At 32.4% G+C, this 25161-nt stretch overlaps 1 long non-coding RNA gene across 1 annotated transcript; it reads left to right on the forward strand.

Moving 5' to 3' along the window:
* Window positions 1–4795: 4795 nt before the first annotated feature.
* LOC139874212 (uncharacterized) lies at window positions 4796–22223 on the forward strand. Its single transcript, XR_011767838.1, has 3 exons — window positions 4796–4926; window positions 21114–21323; window positions 21892–22223. It is a non-coding gene; the product is annotated as an uncharacterized lncRNA (long non-coding RNA).
* Window positions 22224–25161: the final 2938 nt, after the last annotated feature.

The following is a 25161-nucleotide window of genomic DNA, read 5'->3' on the forward strand; positions in this document are numbered from 1 at the left end:
TACATATAAAACTATCTTATTCGAAGGTTTAAACTTGTAATCACTAGAACATAGTTTAGTTAATTCTAAACTTGTTCGCAAACAAAAGTTAATCCTTCTAACTTGAATTTTAAAATCAACTAAACACATGTTCTATAACTATATTATATGCTAACTTAATGATTTAAAACCTGGAAACACGATGAACACCATAAAATCGGATATACGCCGTCGTAGTGAAACCGGGGGCTGTTTTGGTTTGGATAATTAAAAACTATGATAAACTTTGATTTAAAAGTTGTTCTTCTGGAAAAATGATTTTTCATATGAACATGAAACTATATCCAAAAATCTTGGTTAAACTCAAAGTGAAAGTATGTTTTTCAAAATGGTCATCAAGATGTCGTTCTTTCGATAGAAATGACTACCTCTTTAGTAATTGACATGTAAATTAAATTTCTGACAATAAACCTATACTTTTTCTATTTGGATTCTTAAATTAGAGTTCAATATGAAACCATAGCAATTTGATTCACTCAAAACGGATTTAAAATGAAGAAGTTACGGGTAAAACAAGATTGGATATTTTGATCTTTTTAGCTACGGGAAATGTTTAACAAATCTATACAAATCATATCCTAGCTAACTTATATTGTATTATACATGTATTATAATATATTATGTAATCTTGGGATATCATAGACACGTATGCAAATGTTTTGACATATCATATCGACCCATGTATATATATTATTTGGAACAACCATAGACACTCTATATGCAGTAATGTTGAAGTTAGCTATACAGGGTTGAGGTTGATTCCAAAAATATATATACTTTGAGTTGTGATCTAGCCTGAGACGTGTATACACTGGGTCGTGGATTGATTCAAGATAATATATATATCGATTTATTTCTGTACATCTAACTGTGGACAACTAGTTGTAGGTTACTAACGAGGACAGCTGACTTAATACACTCAAATCTTTAAAACATAATAAAAATGGTTGTAATTATATTTTGATCATACTTTGATATATATGTACATATTTGTATAGGTTCGTGAATCGATCCGTGGCCAAGTCTTATTTCCGAGGAATGAAATATCTGTGAAAGTGAGTTATAGTCCCACTTTTAAAATCTAATATTTTTGGGATGAGAATACATGCAGGTTTTATAAATGATTTACAAAATAGACACAAGTACGTGAAACTACATTCTATGGTTGAATTATCGAAATCGAATATGCCCCTTTTTATTAAGTCTGGTAATCTAAGAATTAGGGAACAGACACCCTAATTGACGCGAATCCTAAAGGTAGATCTATTGGGCCTAACAAGCCCCATCTAAAGTACCGGATGCTTTAGTACTTCGAAATTTATATCATATCCGAAGGGTGTCCCGGAATGATGGGGATATTTTTATATATGCATCTTGTTAATGTCGGTTACCAGGTGTTCACCATATGAATGATTTTTATCTCTATGTATGGGATGTGTATTGAAATATGAAATCTTGTGGTCTATTGTTACGATTTGATATATATAGGTTAAACCTATAACTCACCAACATTTTTGTTGACGTTTAAAGCATGTTTATTCTCAGGTGAATACTAAGAGCTTCCGCTGTTGCATACTAAAATAAGGACAAGATTTGGAGTCCATGCTTGTATGATATTATGTAAAACTGCATTCAAGAAACTTATTTTGATGTAATATATTCTTATTGTAAATCATTATGTAATGGTCGTGTGTAAACGGTATATTTTAGATTATCATTATTTGATAATCTACGTAATGCTTTTTAAACCTTTATAGATAAAATAAAGGTTATGGTTGTTTTAAAAATGAATGCAATCTTTAAAAAACGTCTCATATAGAGGTCAAAACCTCGCAACGAAATCAATTAATATGGAACGTTTATAATCAATATGAACGGGACATTTCAACTCTAACGCTCTAATAATTCCGCTATCAAGGATCAATTCAAGCACTAATCAAGATTCATCTTGTTAGGTTGATTCTACTTATCAAACAATGTTTTCTTTATTAATTGTTACTTTGATTTCTATTGTTGCCATGGTTATTGGCTAAGTTATTTAATTTTTGTCTAGACTTATAAACCTTTGTATTGGATGCTACTTATCAGTTATTCTTTTAATTAATGATGATTTGATGTTTGAATTAAAGAACGATTCTTATTAAAGATAGACTTTTCGATTCAATTGGTTGTGTATTTGTTTGATAGGACGAGAGTTCATTAATTTAATACATAAATTTACAATTGGTTTGTCTTAATTAATTGTTTGCTTACTCGGAGATGAGAGTAAATTGGATTCAAAAGGCTAGACGAAATAGGGGTGAATTATACGCAACGAGAGTTGGTGTGATTGTGATTCGAGTCTTCATCTCAGTTGAGATATTTAGCCACAATTAGGAGGTCTTAGGCTACGGGGAATTTCGTGTCGTGTAATCTTAATTGAAGTGTTTGCGCTGGGGAATTCCAGGTGAATCGACTAGATAATTCACATTAGTTAGATAATAACTGAGGCTTAATCTAACTGCATCCAATACTAGGTGTAAAAGGTCTAGACAAGCATTCATTCTACTATTTGATTACAACTATCTTATTTTTACTTGTGTGTTTGCTTTAAAGCTTAAACTTAAAAATACCAAAAATATTTTCTTTTACTTTTTATCTATCCTTGATTTAGCTAATCGTTAAATAGCCACAAAACAAATTATCTCGTACTTTCAATTTTTATAGATTAACTTAGTTTACTTTTATTATTTGCAATCTTAATTCTCACGTTTAAACTGTCCTTGGAACGATTTCGGAATTACCAACTTTATACTATTGCACGATCGGATACACTGCCCGTTAGTGTGTAGTAATCTTTAAACCGGCATATTTTTCAGAGATAAATTATATACTAGATTTTATACATCACTTTGATTATGATGCTCTTGCATTACTGAAATGGTATAAAATAATAGAGTCCCCTTATACCTATACTTCGATCATCACCAAAAATAAAAGCTTTTGATTATCATACTTTTTTACTCCATTGTTCATTGATATTTGTTTATTATATGTTCTATTACTATCGACTATTTTTGTCAGGTTGAGGATCTTGCCCGCTTATCCTTTCGGAATACTCCTGTTTACATTGATGTATATGATGAGAGGTCCAGGGTAAACAAACTGTTATATTTGGTAGCCAAAAATTACGCCTTTTTCTCACAAATCGTCAATCTAATCTGATGTTGTGGATGTTGTAGGGGACTAATGAAGGTCTACAACAAGGTTACTGTGTGGTGCCAAGTGCAAAAAGATTCATACTTCTCTACTCTTTCTTGAAAAGAAATCTGTCAAATCAAGTGATGGTTTTCTTTTCTTCATGTAATTCGGTTAAATTTCACTCGGAGCTTCTTACTTATATAGTTGTATTCAAGTGGAATGTTTTGATATTCACGGGAAACAAAAACAGCAGAAACGAACTTCTACGTTCTTCGACTTTTGCAAAGTAGAGAAAGGAATTTTATTATGTACTGATGTAACTGCTCAACAATGCAATGATCAGACAAACAGATGATAACTCAACAATGCAATGCAGGTTCTCCTTTTTAAGTGTATGTTTGTGAATATATATTTTTGAATAATTGGTGTTAAAGGTAAAAAGGTATAGAGTAGGTGTGAATTTAATAATTGGTGTTAAAGGTAAAAAGGACTAATAACTTTTGGTAAAAGGTTGTGGTTGGCGATCGATATTAGTGTAAATTTATTAAATAATAGGCATAATGCCAAATAACAGAAGGCAAAGAAGGGGTGCAGATATCTGTTTATTTTGGTTCACGAATAAACAGATCATACTCTTTTTATAGGGGTTTTCTGGGTTTGGGTCCTAAATACAGCTTACAACAACAACAATAGCCAGTCCTTGCGACTTGTATTAGGTTTGACTCATGTGTTTCATATGGTTTCATGTGTAATTAGTATATGAGCATTCACTTAGATTGTAGCTATAGTGGATACTTACCTTTTTTTTTTTTTTTTTTTTTTACTTTAAATACACACCTAGCCGATATTTCTATAAGCTTATTGTCAACAAAGTTATCTAATACTACAATAAGCAGATCATATAAGCCAAGGTAAACCACCTCCTAATCTCCTATAATGTAGATAAAAGTTGTTTTATGGTTTATTCAAGTTAGGCACTGAACTAAAAGATAGGGTACACTAGCTTTGCATTAATTTGGTTGAAAGTTGCTTAAGTTAACTAACATGAATAACTATGTTAAATAAATATGATTTATATTTGTAATAAACTGATGTATTTGATTTTTGCCATGGTTAGAGGGTGAGTATCTCTATCTGTTAGTTCTTCATCAATTTTGGCGGTTGTGGCTTGCTACACTCGCTGCAAATCTCAAAACCCAATCAGCATGGCTAGGTAATCCAGCTTCAAAATTAGGCAATAAGGTATTTGCTTATCAAATTAAATGCTTAGTGAATTGGCAAAGCGACCATTCTAATCTTGAATTCAAGTCACTTAACTAATAATATAATAATAATAATTATATGATATTGTTTGGGCAGACCTACATAGGTTGGATTTATTTGAGAAGCTAGATCGAGGAGTACCTCAGGTAAACTTAATTGAAAGTTTTTCTTTCGGTGGGGTGCTTCTGAACTTGGGGTAGCAACTTATTAAAGTTTTCGCCTTCCTTTGAACTGCATTACATTTTTTTTATTTACCAATATAAGTATGCTGAATGAATGTTGTTATTTGGTTCTGCTGATGATGAGGTTAACGGTGACAGTGACGGTGACGGTGATAGGCTAAAATTGGTTGTGTTCAATTTGTGTTGTGGTTTTTGAGGAGGTATCTGCGCCAAATACAATTACATCATCAAGAGAGTTGTTTTATCAGAAATCATACATGGGGTATGTTTGACTTTGACTTACTTTAATACTCTAGGTTTTTCGATTTTTGTTAACTAATTGTGTGCCCGTGGAACATGTTTATGATGTTTATGATGTTGTGTTGTGTTTTAAGTATTCTGTTTCACAATATTTGCTTGATAGTGCATTAAGTGTTGAGAAAAGCGACACCGAATTATAGCAAACCGCTAGTAATACTCGAAATAATGACAATAAAGGAACACTAAGATTTAACGTGGAAAACCCCAATAGGGTAAAAACCACGGGCAAGGAAAGAAACGTTTCACTAATAAGAAAAATAGGAATTACACTTTCTCTCTAATTACAAGGATAAATACTAATCTTTATATCTCTTGTAATTAGGAGATTACTCACAAACTCTCTAATTATTTCTTTTAGTATATAAGTAATCTTGTAATTTTGGGATGAATAAAATGAACCATCTCATACCTCTATTTATAGTAAATGAGATTGAGGTTGGTGAAGTTTGCATGGCATGAAAGTCTTAATTGTATCACATATACCATCAAATACATGTGAGTATTTGACCACAAATCCACCTACCAAGCCACCATATTTGACAATCTCCCACTTGAAGATTCGATTGAAGATCAATCAATCTTCACACGATAATTCTTCCTTGCCAATGATGTTGCTTACGTCTCTACTAGGCCGCATGAGGAACGGCACCAAATAAACTTGTCACGGTTGATTGACTTTGTTAGAAAATCGGCCACATTGTCGTCAGTATGAATTTTCTGCACATCCACGGTTCCTTCTTCCACTTTCTCACGAACGAAGTGATACTGAACTCGTATATGCTTTGTTTTCGAATGAAATGCCGGATTCCTTGCAAGATGCAAGGCACTCTGGTTGTCACAAAATAAAGTGATATTCTTCTGTTTGTGCCCGAGTTCTTCCAACAACATCTTCAACCATACTGCCTCTTTAGTAGCTTGAGTAGCTGCTACATATTCTGCTTCTGTTGTTGACGTTGCCACAACTGACTGCAGTTTTGAAACCCAGCTTACTGTTCCACCACAAAGTTTGAAAACATATGCAGTGGTAGATTTACTTTTATCGATATCACCTGCATAATCTGAATCAACATACCCTTTGACAATAAATTCTGGTTCCCCATAACATAATGCAACATCTAAGGTTCCCTTGATGTATTTAAGGATCCTCTTTACCGCATTCCAATGCTCTTTACCAGGATTCGCCATGTACCGACTAACTACTCCCACTGCATGTGCAATGTCTGGTCTTGTACATATCATTGCGAACATTAAACTTCCCACTGCTGATGCATACGGTACGCGAGACATCTCCTTTCTCTCGTATTCACTGCTAGGACACATAACGGAGGATAACTTGAGATTAGTAGGAAGTGGGGTTGAGATTGGCTTACTATCTTGCATATTGAAGCGCTGCAAGACTTTCTTCAAATAATTCTTTTGAGAAAGCCAAATCTTCCTATTATCTCTGTCTCGGTGAATTTGCATCCCTAGAATCTTGTTTGCGGCACCCAAGTCTTTCATTTCAAACTCCCTAGCCAATTGAGCCTTCAGCTTATTAATACGACCTTTGTTGGGGCCTGCAACCAACATGTCGTCTACATATAACAGCAAAATGACAAAATCATTGTCCCCAAACCTCTTGAAATATGCACAAGGGTCTGCATAAAGTCTGTTATATTCAAGGCTCATTATGAAAGAATCAAATCTCTTGTACCAGCATCTCGGCGCCTGTTTGAGACCATACAGAGATTTCTTTAACCTGCAAACCAAGTTCTTTTTTCCTTGTAGTTCAAAACCTTCTGGTTGAAGCATATAAATTTCTTCTTCAAGATTTCCATGAAGAAATGCAGTTTTCACATCTAGCTGCTCTAGATGCAAATCAAATGTAGCACACATCGCTAGAACTACTCGAATTGTTGTAAGTCGAACCACAGGAGAAAATATTTCATTAAAGTCCGTACCTTCTTTCTGAGCATATCCTTTAACCACCAGTCTTGCACGATACCGCTCCACTTGATCATCGCCATTTCGCTTGATCTTATACACCCATTTATTTCCAATAGGTTTTCTACCTTTCGGCAATGGCACAAGTTCCCATGTTTTATTTTTATGAAGAGCTTCAATTTCTTCCTGCATAGCTGTCATCCACTGAGATGCATCTGAATGATTTAGTGCCTCGCGAATAGTTGTTGGCTCTCCTTCCTCTGTTAGAAGACAATATGCAACATTACTTTCCATAATATAATCCGAGTGCCACCCTGGACGTTTTCTTTCCCGATTAGAAATACGAGTCGCTGGAGCTTCATCAACGACTACTTGATTTTCATCGTGCTCTGGTACTGCTTCAGAAGAATCTTTATGAAATTCATTACCCACCTGTATCAGTATAGTTTCTTTTGAAGTGCTAACATCTTCAAGATCTTTGTCTTCTGTAAAGACAACATCTCTGCTGATGACTACTTTGTGGGCAGTGGGGTCCCACAAGCGATACCCCTTAACTCCATCAGCATACCCCAAGAACAAACACTTTCTGGACTTCGGATCCAACTTTGTCGTTTCTTGAGAATTGTACATTGCGTACACAGGACTTCCAAATACATGAAGGTCAGAATAATTAACTGGTTTTCCAGTCCACATTTCCATCGGCGATTTCAACTCAATTGCAGTTGATGGTGACCGATTTATCACGTAACAGGCAGTACTTACTGCTTCTGCCCAGAATGATTTTCCCAAGCTTGCAGTTGCCAACATCGCCCTTGTTCTATCTAACAAGGTTCTGTTCATCCGCTCTGCCATTCCGTTTTGTTGAGGAGTGTATGCTGTCGTGAACTGCCTTTTGATACCTTCTTGTTTGCAAAACCTATCAAATTCATCACCAGTGTATTCTCCTCCATTATCTGTCCTCAAACATGTGACAACCCGGAAATTTCCAATCAAATTTAAACTTTATCTTTATATTATTCCGACACGATAAGCAAAGTTTGTTAAGTTAAATCTCAAGAATTTTAAACTGTGTTCATACATTCATTATAACCTCGACCAAATTCCGACGATTCATGAACCGTTATATATAAATAGATATGTATATATATGTATATATATATGTATATATATATATATGTATATATATATATATATATATATATATATATATATATTATAACTTGAGAACATTAATAAAGTATTAAACGTATATTACTTTACACGAACGCATTTGTTTCAATATGTTTATCGATGGAATTAGAAGATAATATCAAATGATTGATTTATCAGATACATTGTGATATGATTACGGGTCTATGTTATGAGGTCCACTGTGATTTAAGAAATCTATTCTTTTTGACAACATTCGGAAAATGGTAAAGTGATTTATAAGTAAGAACGTGGAGTGTAAATAACTTAGATGTTGGATATCGACAAGTTAAGTAACTCGACATTTTTCATACGTTTATTTAACCTTTGGACTTTATCACATGCTTCACCAACAGACCGTAATTTAAAAACTTGAAACCTATTATGAATATATATGATTCTACTTTTCTAAAACATTTTATGATATAACGATTTCCATTATTTTAACCTTTTAACAAAATGATTCTTAAATATATTTAGTTTTGGAAAACAAAATTATCATATTTATTTGATTTATTTTCAAACGTACAAAAACGTTTTTAGTTTAAAAAGAATTTTATTATTAAAACGTATATAACTTTTATAAATATCTAGAATCACTTTTGACTTACTTAACCAGTATGATAAAGATAACGATATTTATATTTTATTTTATCAAATATAAATAATGATTTAAATTAATTTTATATATATTTATACGCGTATTATACGTACATAGTTTTATACTTTTACTATACTTTAACTTTACCTTTACTTTACTTTTACTTTACTTTAACTTTAATAATTCGTACTTTAATAATTCACTTTAATAATTCATACTTTAATAATTCACTTTAATAATTCATACTTTAATAATTCACTTTAATAATTCAAAAATCTATTATAAATAGAATTCAATAGGTTTCATTATTTCATAGAAACTTGAAAATATATTTCTCTAAACTCTCTCAATCGAATTACATATATATATATATATATATATATTTACTTAGTACTATTTCAAGATATTATTAGTATACATAAAATACTACGACGGAGTTATATTCAGACGATTTCAAAATAAGTTTTCAAATGGGATATAGCTAAGGAAATTATGGGTTATAGCTATGAAGGTTATGGGTATTGATCGAGGGTATTGCTCGTGAGGTCAACCTAACGTTTATCATTTTCGTTGCGTCTACGTACTTTCCTGCAATATTGAATCACAATATTGATACGTGAGCATTCATATCTTATCTTTTATATATTAATAGTGTATCCCTGACTAGTGCTCGAGTATATATGATTATGCATGTTCGTATGCTTAGTTTCGTCGTTAAATAGTTTATGATAAATCACGAATTTGATACATATGCTACTGAGATAAGTTATATGATATGCATGTCGTTGAAAAGCTGAAGAAAAAAATTAATAACTTTTCATTTAGAAATCGTGTGGTTTCGATGAACGGATTAAAAGATATGGTCAACTGAATTATCATTAATTTTAATATTATTATTAAAACGATTATTATAACTCTTATCAGTTGATGTTATTACTAAAATTATCTTTATTACTAAAAATTAATATTTTTATTGAAACTATCATTTTATTATTTTTATCATTATTATTATTATCAATATTATTTTATCAAATAAATATGCGTACAAAGATATTTTTACCACACGTAATGTAATTACATTAATAATACATACCACTATATTTTTATGATATTAAGTGAATTTTATAAATTTTATTACTTGAGATATATAAAAGTATATTTTTATCATATATGAATTTTAATATAAATTTTTATTTATTAATAAATGACTTGTATTATTTAGTATAATAAGATCTGATAAATATATTTAAATATATAAAACTACTATATATAAGTTATATAATAAACATGTATAGATTTTGAAAGTCATTTTGGGTCAAGTTGACTTTTGTTGACTTTTGCATGTCGGTCTCGAGCATTAGGATTGTGATACACTACGACTTGACCTAAATTGTTAGACAGATATTGACCAACATATAAATATATATACTTAATATAGGTTCATGAATCCGAGATAAACCCTGCACTTGTTCAGTGCCGTCATAAACATAATTGCTACAAAATACAGTATTGTGAGTTTCATTTGCTCCCTTTTTATATATATTTTTGGGCTGAGAATACATGCGCTGATTTATAAATGTTTTACGAAATAGGCACAAGTACTAAAACTAATTCTATGTGGGTTTAAACCAGAAATATACCCTTAGCTTGGTAACATTAAACTACTTGTCTATGTACGGTAGGCGCGAATCCTAAAGATAGATCTATTGGGTTTGACAAACCCCATCCTGACTATGGGATACTTTAGTACTTCGAGGTTATTTTAAACACACCTGATCTGGTGTACTTCAGAGGGTAAAACATGAACGTTAAGGCTTGTTACCGGGTGCCTACAACTTATAGAATACTTTTATACACTTGCGAGTGTACGGATATTTATAGAAACTGAAATCTTGTGGTCTATTACTATTACAGAAATGATGGATTATGATAAACTAATGAACTCACCAACCTTTTGGTTGACACTTTAAAGCATGTTTATTCTCAGGTATAAAAGAAATCTTCCGCTGTGCATTTGCTTGTTTTAAAGATATTACTTGGAGTATTTCATGGCATATTTCGAAGAACGTTGCATTCGAGTCATTGAGTTCATCAAAGATTACTATTAAGTTAATTTATAATTGGATAGTGGATATTATGAAATGGTATGCATGCCTGTCAATTTTTGATGTAAAGAAAGTTTGTGTTTTAAAAACGAATGCAATGTTTGTAATATGTATCATATAGAGGTCAAATACCTCGCGATGTAATCAACTATTGTGAATCGTTTATAATGTATATGAACGGGTCCTTTCAGTTGGTATCAGAGCGGTGGTCTTAGCGAACCAGGTCTGCATTAGTGTGTCTAACTGATAAGTCGTTAGGATGCATTAGTGAGTCTGGACTTCGACCGTGTCTGCATGTCAAAAGTTTTGCTTATCATTTCTAGTCGGAAATCATCTGCTTATCATCCTTAGGAAATTACCTACTTATTATTATTAGTCTAGACACGTCTTGCTACATTAATTGCATGAGTAGTGTATAGACAAAATTCATATCTTAGCGTATCTGCTAAATCATATCTTATCGTATCTATTACTGTAAACTTTGCCTGACATATTCCGTAAATTCCTCCGTAATCTGCGAAATATTTTGATCTATATACATATATGGATATCCTATGTAAATAGAATACCACCCGATAGCCGAAAAATCATTTTATATTGAAAAATCCTTTATCCAATCGTACGAAATGGAAGTTGTCATCAGTTCAAGTCACTCGGATTCTGAAATGGAATCTCACTCAAGCTCCGAAAGCAGTGTGACCGGAATGGATCAACCAATCAGTCATCATCTATTCTGGATGAATTGGGGATGGGTTCGTAGTCTCCTCAATCATTGGAGACAAGAAGAAGGCGATCCTTTCCATCCACCACATTGCCCTCTTGACGAAGAACCTGAAGCACTTACCGGCGAACCTGTCCGAAACACCATTTTCTCTCTCATTTCCAGAGTATCTCGTCACGATTATATACTCCATCAAATTCTAGATTTTATTTATCCGCTCGTCCGAACCGACAATCACCCCGGTGTAATAGAAGAAGTCAACGAGCTTCGCGCTCGGGTAGTGGCTTTGGAGAATATGGTGCAAAAATTACAAACACCAGTAGCAGCACCAGCAGCAACACCAGCAGCATAACCAGTACCACTATCATCAACGCCAACAGTACCATTACCACCTCCAACCACAACCACGTCGTAAACCTCACCTTCACAATCTGTCCCACGAGCATCAACGTCATACGCACCATAGATATCAAGGAATACCAGCAACAATAACTGACGATGTATTAATTCATAACTTCATTGGAGAAACATTCCACGGAGATTATGTAATCTCTAAAGTCTTAGAGATTATCTAATCTAGCCCTAACCATAAATCAGTTAAGCGAACTAAAATGATAGAAGGAAGAGTAGAAACCCTGACAAAAATGGTGTGTGATTAACAAGCTAAACTTGTTTTACCAACAGCATCAACAGTACCGTCAGCGTCACCAGCATCGTCAGTACAGTCAACATCAGAATCAACAACACCTATAACATCACAAACTCCGTCAGTTCAAGAATCACTGTGGACATCATTACGAATCAATAACGCGTATATTGTATCAAGGAGTTATGAAGAGTTAACTCATTCTCTCTGAAGAAATTATATGTATATTTTATATATACATATTTTGAAATAAAAATAAATCTTTCCGTGCTAAGCTATTGTGTGTGAATCTTAACTACTCGGTTAATTCATCTTACAAATATGCAATAATGTACGTCCTTCACCCGCAACTTAACCATCGTTAACTACAATCTCTGTCTCAATTCACCAAATTCCAATTCATAATAAATCAAGTATATATTTGATTTTACACTTTCATCATCGATGTAACCGAAACTTCTCAGATACCATCACTCGTACTTTGCGAAGTTCACAAGAATTTAACAAAAATCAACATCACGCCTCAACAAATAACGAAGTATTGATTCGTAATTTCAATATTATTGAAGAAATACTTATGTAATCTCTAAAGCCTTCAAGGGATTATTCAATTCTAGTTTCAACCGTAAATCGAATGAGTTTAATTTAGTATTAACTCATTAAAATTTATGTTATGTCTGAGGAGAATATATACATATATATTTTCACAAAGACTGTAATAAAATTCTTATGTACAAAATATTAATTGTGAAATTTTTTAACGGGTAGGTAATACCCGAGAGATATATATATATTCACAATTAATATGTTACATTCTTCGAATCTGATCAAGCAAATTATCAACTATACTTCCTACTTTCACAATAATATACATTCTTTCATAGAGATCAAAACAACCATACTCATTCAAACCCAATTACAAATTTTGATTTTGAAACCTCAGAATTCAATTCGAGATATAACCGGTATCATCACTTTTAGATTCCTACATCTTTCAAAGCTATACTTTGACTTCAAATAATGAGCAATCGAGATGATGATCCAACCACATATTACCCACAGTTAGGTACTTAAAAAGCACTCGAAACCAAAGTCATAATTCCACACATATCTGTGTCAGATTCTTTGGCATTTATTAGCAAAAATAACTTTGCAATTCCTTTTCAAAGTAGCCAATTTTGTCACAGCTCCAGCAAGTCAACTTCGACTTTTCAGTCAGACTAACCTTATTATAACCTTGAGATATACACCATCGTTACCAGGGAACCTTTTACATCCCACCACATTATTAGCAGATGTACCAACAACTTCATTACCCTTTGACTTTAACCTCTCCAAAAAGTCATTATAGTTATTCATTGAAACCCCACCATTTACTCATTCGCATCTTGTAACAATAATTGCCATACGAATCATCGGGAATTAGCAATCATTAATTTGAAATCTCGCAGCATGTCTACGCCAACAGTTATATGTGTACATACAGCGTCTATCTCCTGGACTTACATACTTTGAATGTGAAGTTTCTGAAAAACACCTTGAACTGTGAACTAGTTCTTGAAATGCTGACGAAGCAGCAACAACTGTAAACGATCTTAACAGTAAAAAGTTTGATGATAAAGAATAGTGTATTGGCAAAGCTCAGAAAAAGAGAAGTTTTGGAACTGGAAAACGGATTGAGCAAAGTATGAAAGAGGCTGTGGATAGATCACAAGGGCGAAACGTGCCTTCAAAGAATCTAAATGATTCAGTACCTGCTGAAGTCATTAAAGGAATACCTTGCTCTTGACTCTAAACCCCTGCGGACAATATTCTTCATCATCCTCTGATATTAGAAATTCTAAGATATCATCATATCTTTCATTATAAATATCCTCCATATTTCTGAAGATATTTTCTTAATTATTCTTATCCGAAATCATTTACCTCTTCGCACTATCTGTATTACATCATAAAAGAAACTATTTTAGTTTCTAAATTCTGAAACATTCGAGTTTAAAATAGGAATATTTTTTTTTGAAGTAGTGTTGGGAGCTGAAGCATGAGTTAGTATAATATAATGACACTTGATCAACGTGATTATATTACAGTAATTCATGCTGAGTTTCTAAATGGAACGTGATGATTCACAGATCATAACGTCATCATGTGCCATGTTACACGACTCCTATATTCTATTTAATCTCTAAAATATCAAGAAAATATTTCTTGATGATTCGGTCTTTTCTAGGGTATTCTGGTAATTTAACAAATCAAGATCGTGCCATTACAATTTCCTTCTTAGAACATTAACTATGTTCATTCAGAAATTCATATCTACGAATTCTGGACCATTACATATGGTGCTTAATCTCAAGAAGAGGAAACGAAAGAATGAAGCTCCGAAATAGAAATAGGAGTATAAATCGCAGCAAATAGAAGGGAGCATTAACTATGGATGACAATAATTATAGAAGACAGAAGCAGGGACTTCGAAATATAAAGGAGGATATAAAGCCCAACGACGACCCAGAAATTATAAACCATATATATCGATGCATATAGCAATATAAAGACATGGGAGAACTAAAAACACTATAAAACTAAGAGTATAGTAAAAGTAAATAGATTCTTCCGGTGGCAGATGAAAGAAAAGAATGACAGATATGAAAGTTAGGAGTATATCAAGAATCAGAACTGGATGGAGCATATTAGTGAATAAAAGGTGTGAGTTGTGAAAATAAGGAAACAAAGGGGGTGGATATATAGTAAAATATCCGACAGAGCAATCAAAACATATTATCGCATTTAATCAAAGCTGATCTTAACTTCCTTAATTTTCGAAGAACCAAATCTTATTACGAAGATTTTCTCTAAATTCCTTGAATTTCGAAAATCAACCGTGACTATGTCATTGGTTAAAAAGAACGTGCATTTACTCATTTCATTCTTTTGTGATAACTTCACTCGTACCCTTCACAAAAATCAAATTGCTTTATCTATATTACTTGATGATAATAAAACTCTAATTTTCAACTCGTATACGTCATGAAAACATACTTATTGTCAGCCATGACCATTCCATTCAAATTTCGGGACGAAATTTCTTTAACGGGTAGGTACTGTGACAACCCGGAAATTTCCAATCAAATTTAAACTTTATCTTTATATTATTCCGACACGATAAGCAAAGTTTGTTAAGTTAAATCTCAAGAATTTTAAACTGTATTCATACATTCATTATAACCTCGATCAAATTCCGACGATTCATGAACCGTTATATATAAATAGATATGTATATATATGTATATATATATATATATATATATATATATATATATTATAACTTGAGAACATTAATAAAGTATTAAACGTATATTACTTTACACGAACGCATTTGTTTCAATATGTTTATCGATGGAATTAGAAGATAATATCAAATGATTGATTTATCAGATACATTGTGATATGATTACGGGTCTATGTTATGAGGTCCACTGTGATTTAAGAAATCTATTCTTTTTGACAACATTCGGAAAATGGTAAAATGATTTATAAGTAAGAACGTGGAGTGTAAATAACTTAGATGTTGGATATCGACAAGTTAAGTAACTCGACATTTTTCATACGTTTATTTAACCTTTGGACTTTATCCCATGCTTCACCAACAGAACGTAATTTAAAAACTTGAAACCTATTATGAATATATATGATTCTACTTTTCTAAAACATTTTATGATATAACGATTTCCATTATTTTAACCTTTTAACAAAATGATTCTTAAATATATTTAGTTTTGGAAAACAAAATTATCATATTTATTTGATTTATTTTCAAACGTACAAAAACGTTTTTAGTTTAAAAAGAATTTTATTATTAAAACGTATATAACTTTTATAAATATCTAGAACCACTTTTGACTTACTTAACCAGTATGATAAAGATAACGATATTTATATTTTATTTTATCAAATATAAATAATGATTTAAATTAATTTTATATATATTTATACGCGTATTATACGTACATAGTTTTATACTTTTACTATACTTTAACTTTACTTTTACTTTACTTTAACTTTAATAATTCACTTTAATAATTCACTTTAATAATTCATACTTTAATAATTCACTTTAATAATTCAAAAATCTATTATAAATAGAATTCAATAGGTTTCATTATTTCATAGAAACTTGAAAATATATTTCTCTAAACTCTCTCAATCGAATTACATATATATATATATATATATATTTACTTAGTACTATTTCAAGATATTATTAGTATACATAAAATACTACGACGGAGTTATATTCAGACGATTTCAAAATAAGTTTTCAAATGGGATATAGCTAAGGAAATTATGGGTTATAGCTATGAAGGTTATGGGTATTGATCGAGGGTATTGCTCGTGAGGTCAACCTAACGTTTATCATTTTCGTTGCGTCTACGTACTTTCCTGCAATATTGAATCACAATATTGATACGTGAGCATTCATATCTTATCTTTTATATATTAATAGTGTATCCCTGACTAGTGCTCGAGTATATATGATTATGCATGTTCGTATGCTTAGTTTCGTCGTTAAATAGTTTATGATAAATCACGAATTTGATACATATGCTACTGAGATAAGTTATATGATATGCATGTCGTTGAAAAGCTGAAGAAAAAAATTAATAACTTTTCATTTAGAAATCGTGTGGTTTCGATGAACGGATTAAAAGATATGGTCAACTGAATTATCATTAATTTTAATATTATTATTAAAACGATTATTATAACTCTTATCAGTTGATGTTATTACTAAAATTATCTTTATTACTAAAAATTAATATTTTTATTGAAACTATCATTTTATTATTTTTATCATTATTATTATTATCAATATTATTTTATCAAATAAATATGCGTACAAAGATATTTTTACCACACGTAATGTAATTACATTAATAATACATACCACTATATTTTTATGATATTAAGTGAATTTTATAAATTTTATTACTTGAGATATATAAAAGTATATTTTTATCATATATGAATTTTAATATAAATTTTTATTTATTAATAAATGACTTGTATTATTTAGTATAATAAGATCTGATAAATATATTTAAATATATAAAACTACTATATATAAGTTATATAATAAACATGTATAGATTTTGAAAGTCATTTTGGGTCAAGTTGACTTTTGTTGACTTTTGCATGTCGGTCTCGAGCATTAGGATTGTGATACACTACGACTTGACCTAAATTGTTAGACAGATATTGACCAACATATAAATATATATACTTAATATAGGTTCATGAATCCGAGATAAACCCTGCACTTGTTCAGTGCCGTCATAAACATAATTGCTACAAAATACAGTATTGTGAGTTTCATTTGCTCCCTTTTTATATATATTTTTGGGCTGAGAATACATGCGCTGATTTATAAATGTTTTACGAAATAGGCACAAGTACTAAAACTAATTCTATGTGGGTTTAAACCAGAAATATACCCTTAGCTTGGTAACATTAAACTACTAGTCTATGTACGGTAGGCGCGAATCCTAAAGATAGATCTATTGGGTTTGACAAACCCCATCCTGACTATGGGATGCTTTAGTACTTCGAGGTTATTTTAAACACACCTGATCTGGTGTACTTCAGAGGGTAAAACATGAACGTTAAGGCTTGTTACCGGGTGCCTACAACTTATAGAATACTTTTATACACTTGCGAGTGTACGGATATTTATAGAAACTGAAATCTTGTGGTCTATTACTATTACGGAAATGATGGATTATGATAAACTAATGAACTCACCAACCTTTTGGTTGACACTTTAAAGCATGTTTATTCTCAGGTATAAAAGAAATCTCCCGCTGTGCATTTGCTTGTTTTAAAGATATTACTTGGAGTATTTCATGGCATATTTCGAAGAACGTTGCATTCGAGTCATTGAGTTCATCAAAGATTACTATTAAGTTAATTTATAATTGGATAGTGGATATTATGAAATGGTATGCATGCCTGTCAATTTTCGATGTAAAGAAAGTTTGTGTTTTAAAAACGAATGCAATGTTTGTAATATGTATCATATAGAGGTCAAATACCTCGCGATGTAATCAACTATTGTGAATCGTTTATAATGTATATGAACGGGTCCTTTCAAAACACTTGATCTTTTTACCAGATTCAAGTTCAACCCGCGCTTTGTAAACTTTGAAAACTTCAAACACATCCGCCTTTCTCTTGATTGGGTACACCCAACATCTCCTAGTGTAATCATCAATAAATGATACAAAATACTTTGCTCCTCCTAGGGATTGAACTGGTGCTTGCTACACATCAGAGTGAACCAATTCTAGAATCAATTTACTTCTAGAATTTGATGTGTTAAACTTCAGGCGATGCTGCTTGCTGATTACACAATGCTCACAGAAAGGTAGCGATACCTTTGTAAGACCAGGAATAAGATTTCTTTCCACAAGAATCTTCATACCTTGTTCAGACATGTGTACAAGCTTTTGATGCCATGTCATAGCAACTTTATCACTTGAACTATTCGAAGCAACAGATGCTTCCGATTCCTGTACCGTCTCGCCTTTCAGAATGTATAAATTAGCACCCACATTTTCTCCTTTCATAAGTACAACCGCGCCTTTCTTGATTATCATGATCTTCTCATGTATCACCATCTTACAACCAAGATCATCCAATTGTCCTAAAGACAATAAGTTCTTCTTCAAACCCTCCACGTGTCGCACACCTTGAATAGTACGAACTGTACCATCATGCATCTTCAAAATGATATCTCCAATTCCAATGATCTTTAGTTTATGATCATTACAACTGTATACAGATCCTCCTGAGATACGTTCATATTGTTTGAACCATTCTCTTCTAGGGATCATGTGAAAAGTAGCTCCCGAGTCAAATAACCAGACATCAACAAATGTCTTTCTGCCTTCATTTGCTACCACTGCCTCACTAACCAAAGCAGTCCCATCATCTGAAGTGCTTGCAATATTTCCTTGAGGATTTGAGTTATTTAAACTTCGACAATCCTTCTTCAGGTGACCTTTTTTGCCACAATTGTAGCATGTATAGGTCTTTTTCTTTTTAGACTTTGGTTTACCGTGATTGTGACTCCCACTTGGGCCACGTTCCGTTGATCTCCCTCCTGACACCAATAAGGCCTTCACTTGTCGTGAACCCGCCTGTTTGTCCTCCTTGTTATTGCGCCGATTTTCTTCTTCTAGAATAGCAGCCGCAACTTCATCATAGACTAGATACTCCGAGAGAACATTATTGGTTAAGTTAATAATGAGTTGATCATATGAATCAGGTAGACTCTGAAGTAAAAGTTCAGCACGTTCTTTTGGCTCTATATTGCAGCTTAATGAAGCGAGTTGAGAAAATAGAGTATTCAAAGAATTAATGTGCTCATTAACTGAAGTAGATTCATTCATGCGTAGCGCATAAAGTTTCCTCTTAAGGAATATCTTGTTGTGGAGTGATTTGGTCTCGTACAATTTTACGAGGTGATCCCAAATCTCTTTCGCCGTCTTCTTTTCTTCTATGCTAGACAAAACGCCATCTGCTAGTGCCAGATGAAGATTTGCGATAGCCTGGCCGTCTATCTCTTCCCATTTTTCATCAGTGACTTCGGCGGAACGTCCACTGATGGCCGCCAAACACTTATCCTTTCTCAGGATAGCTTTCATCTTTAGTTTCCATAACGAGAAGTTACTCCCGTTGAACTTTTCAATTTCAAATTTCGTAGACATTGCTATAATTACAATCTTCTTTTCGACAATATTATTTTTCTTGAGAAATAGTACCCGAGAACTTTTATCGAGTGAAATTAATCTTACTTATTTTCTGATGTGGACGATCCACTCCAGTGGCAACCACAGAGCATACGATAAGTAGATTAATACACACTAGATATTAGAACCTTAGCTCTTGATACCACTTGTTGAGAAAAGCGACACCGAATTATAGCAAACCGCTAGTAATACTCGAAATAATGACAATAAAGGAACACCAAGATTTAACGTGGAAAACCCCAATAGGGTAAAAACCATGGGCAAGGAAAGAAACGTTTCACTAATAAGAAAAATAGGAATTACACTTTCTCTCTAATTACAAGGATAAATACTAATCTTTATATCTCTTGTAATTAGGAGATTACTCACAAACTCTCTAATTATTTCTTTTAGTATATAAGTAATCTTGTAATTTTGGGATGAATAAAATGAACCATCTCATACCTCTATTTATAGTAAATGAGATTGAGGTTGGTGAAGTTTGCATGGCATGAAAGTCTTAATTGTATCACATATACCATCAAATACATGTGAGTATTTGACCACAAATCCACCTACCAAGCCACCATATTTGACATTAAGTTCTAATTTCTTTTCTTTCATATCATTGCAAATGTAAAAAAATGTAAAAAGTAGAAGATTTTCCCTGTTCAGGCTACCCGGGAGGGCGAGTAATCCGACCTCATACTCTGATGTACGCAGCCCAGCATGATTACTCCCTGGCTGTTTTTAACCCATCCCTGGCCACTACTAAATATTCGCCCTATACGGGATTCGAACCTGAGACCTCTTGCAAGGAACTCAGGGCTCCAACCACTGGACTATCTAGTGATGGTTTAAAAATATCATAAAGATATCATTGCAGATGTCTTTATGATATTTTTTGTGTCAGACCTGGCCATGATTATTTGGACTTACCCAACTGTAGGTGGTTATAAATATGTAAGCCACTCTCATTTAGTTTCAGATAATGGTCATTTGTTATATATTATTATTTTAACTGTAAATGATCAATAATCATTTAAACAACTCCACAATTACAGTTCATGGATGACACTTGCTGTAAATTACATTTCATATACGTACGATGTTGACACTGGTATGTGGTGTGCATATATTTAATCTTACCATTGTTTGTCATTTTGAATAACATATAGTGGCTGAACATACCGATGCATCATTTATCAAACAGGCAGAGGCTCTCTATTTGCTTGCAATAATGACTCTTCACCTTTAGTTTGAAGTATAATGCGATGTGGCAAAATTGGAAATTTTGCTAGCAAGGTCATGTCAAAAGTTGAAGGAACAAGTTACACGCCTGATGGAACCTACCATATTCAGCTATATGTTTTATGGAGGAATAAGAGGTTTGGTCTTTCCTTCCTTTTTTTTCTCAATCTCAATTTTCCTGTTTGTCAGGCAAGTGTTGCTCTTTTTCATTACATTGGTATGCAATGACTAGAACAACTGTGAATGCTGAGAAGCCTCAAATAAATTTTTTTAAATGTTTTAGACAAACATAAGTAGACTGAAGTATACAACTAAAAATTTAATGGTTTTCAAGGTAGTATAGTTGATTTTATAGCTCCCTGTTTTTAAATTTATATAGGAGTGTTATTTGCAAACATGTGTCAAGATGTTTGTGTGCAGCTTTCTGGGCAGGGATCTTTCCTACTGTGAGGTTGGCTTTTTTTTATATACTGGAAAAGATTCCTTTTTATAACTTCATCTCAATTTCTCACTTCTATCCTTATCTTCAAGCTACAAAAGTTTGTCACTGTTAATGCTTTAGCTATGCAAATGCCACAAACACACCCAGTTTGACGATTCTTTTCCAGTATATTTAGTTTTGTGCGTAGTAGGTGTCCTATGATCATAAAAAATAAAGTTACTCGCAGCATATTAATTTGTTTGATATTCTCTGATTTTGTTTAGAAATTGAAAGACTCTCAAAAGATGGGCGAGGACACAAAGATCGTTGAATTTTACGTTAAAATAACTAAATTAGAAGACCTTACTCAAGATACTTGGAGAAACCTCTGAATCAGGTTGATCAAGATGTAAAAGTTATGAACAACAATGAACAATAAAATTCTAAGGAAGTCAATGATGATCTAAATGATAAGATGGTGAGCTTTAGAAGTATAGTAGATGCAAAAATTTGTTTTAACTTCCAATCCGTACAAACTGCTCATGGTTACTATTATGCTGAGATATAGGCTAAGGCATTTTTGTTATCATTGTATGTTGTTGATTAGCACCACATGTAATTGCAGTAGATCTATTTATACGTCATTTTGAACGTAATTATTTCATTGACCATAAATAAGTACTCCGTATTTAACATATGCTTTATGTGATTTGATGGTTTAATGATCACTACTTGACATGTATGTCTTGCAATACCGATTGGCAGGGCCGTCTCGTGATAAATATGGGCCCTGTTCAGCAAATACAAATTGGGCCTTTTGTATCATAAAATTTTTCATATATATAATAATAAGTTCTATAAAACTAATAATAACATGAGTACTACCATCTTTCAAAATCGCGGTTGCAAAAAACTTTATATCAAACAATTAATGGACTTGCGGTGGATCACTAAATATAATATATGTTGGGTTTTTCTTGGGCCCCTTCGGATTATGGGCCCTGTTCTATAGCACACTTAGAACATGCTAAAATCCGCCCCTGCCGATTGGTTAAAATAATATAGTAATTTTTCTATATAATCATGTTTATTAAGACAAAAAAAGTTTGATACAATGTTAATTTCAAATCTTGACGTTTTGGATCATACATACCCATTAATAATTAGACATTACAATTTGTGATCAACAGTTTGTAATTATGTATATACTTTGCTGAAGTATCTATATACTTCACTAATGTTTGCTGAAGTTTATATTTTAGGGCTTAGGTTTTAGGGTTTTCGGGGTTTAGGTTAGGGTTCAGGCTTTAGGGTTTAGATTTATGGTGTAGGGTTTAAAGGTTAGGTTTAGGGTTTAGATTTACCGTATAGGGTTTAGGTTAGGGTTTAGGTTAGGGTTCAGGCTTTACGATTTAGATTTAGGGTGTAGGGTTTAGAGGTTAGGTTTAGGGTTTAGATTTACCGTTTAGGGTTTAGGTTAGGGTTTAGGTTTAGGGTTTAGATTTAGAGTTTTGGGTTTAGATTTTAGGGTTTAGAGTTTAGGTTTAGATTTAGGGTTTAGATTTTATGGTGTAGGGTTTTGGGTTTAGATTCTAGGGTTTAGGGTTTATATTTTAGGATTTAGGGTTAGGGTTTAGAGTTTTTAGGGGTTAGGTTAGGGCTTAGGGTGTAGGGTTTAGAGTGTAGGTTTAGGGTTTAGGGTTTAGATTTAGGGTTTAGGGTTTAAATTTTAAGGTTTAGGGTTTAGATTTAGGGTTTAGAGTTTAGATTTAGGGTTTTGGGTTTAGATTTTGGGTTTAGGGTTTAGAGTTTAAGTTTAGGGTATAGGTTTAGGGTTTTAAGTTTAGATTTAGGGTTTGGGGTTTATGTTAGGGTTTGAATTTTAGAGTTTAGATTTTAGCGCTTAGGGTTTAAATTTAGTTTTAAAAACAAACGATTTAATAGCTTTACCAATACTAATACTACTTCTACTATTATTATAAGTTGTAGTATTTCATTATATTCTAAAAAATACTTCATGTTTTGTTTTGTATTCCTGATATAATGAATGGCGATTTGGATATTTACCAGAAGACCGGTACTGGGTGTGATAATTAATCACTATAGCAACAAAGACTTAAAGGGATATGTTCGTGTTTCTGTGGGTAAATAAGAACAAAGACGTTGCTTCTTATTTACATTTCTAAAACTGTTGGTAACCCAAATGAGTTTGGAATATAACTTGATTTGCACTGGAATTATAAAACACACATGAAATGTCACCATGGACTATTTGTGATAATGAAGTACTACTTTAAATATTCTTAAACAAATTATTTCAAACCTACTTGTGAGATGCTTTTATTACACCACTCGATTTAAATACATCGTTATTAGGATTTTAATTACTTAATTTTGAGAATTTGTCGGTATTAAACATACCGATATGTATGTTAATTTGTAGACATTATTATCTAAATTGGAACACGAAGTGATACAACTAAAAAAATGAACTTTCTAATATATTTTATGTGATATATAACAACTATATGACATCGTGTATTTGATTATTGAGTTGTTATTAAGTCCGTTACTTTAATTTCAACATCATTTTTTTTACATTTGAACTTTCGAAATATGATATTGTTTATTTGTGTTATCATGGTTAAAATTGTCTTAAAATATCATCATTTCATAAAACCCGCGATACCGCGGGTCTTTACTAGTATATCTTCTATCTATATAAATCACCACACTAATTCGGACACGTGGCGCTTCCTGGTTACTCCTCAACATTTCTAATTTTCTCAGAATTTTGAATTAAAAAATTCAATTTTTATATATGACTGACGCGTGTCCGCATTCAAATTTTCGTTTTAGGGTTAAAATCCTTTTCATTCTTCTTCATCAATTGGAACATTCAAACCGTCCCTCTTTCTCTCTCTCTCTCTTTAAACCTGATAATGCTAAAAACGAACATATATTTCATAGCATTATTCCTCAAGAAAGACAAGCTTTTAGTTGCAATTGTTCTATTTACAAGAGATATTCGTTTAAATAATAAAAGGTGAAGACAAAAGACAGATTCGACGAATTGAAGACGCAAACGACCAAAAAGCTCAAAAGTACAAAAGACAATCAAAAAGGTTCCAATTATTGATAAGAAACGTCTCGAAATCACAAGAGTACAAGATTCAAAACGCAAAGTACAAGATATTAAATTGTACGCGAGGACGTTCGAAAATCCGGAACCGGGACCAGAGTCAACTCTTAACGCTCGACGCAACGGACTAAAAATTACAAGTTAACTATATATATAAATATAATATAATATATAATTAATTATATTAATTATATATATATTATATATATATATTTAAAACCGTCGGCAGCAGGAAACTACAAGGGTGAAAACTGAAAATACCCCTCCGCGACTCGCGGAGTTTTAAGGCTATTTGGCCGCGAGTCGCGGAGCCCCAAAAATCATTCCTGGCTATAAATCAACCCGAATTCTGATCAAAATCATCATCATTTTTTCTTCTCTTCATAACGAAGTAATATATATTTATATTTAT

This window comes from Rutidosis leptorrhynchoides, chromosome 11, assembly GCF_046630445.1.
Source record: "Rutidosis leptorrhynchoides isolate AG116_Rl617_1_P2 chromosome 11, CSIRO_AGI_Rlap_v1, whole genome shotgun sequence".
Lineage (NCBI taxonomy): Eukaryota > Viridiplantae > Streptophyta > Magnoliopsida > Asterales > Asteraceae > Rutidosis > Rutidosis leptorrhynchoides.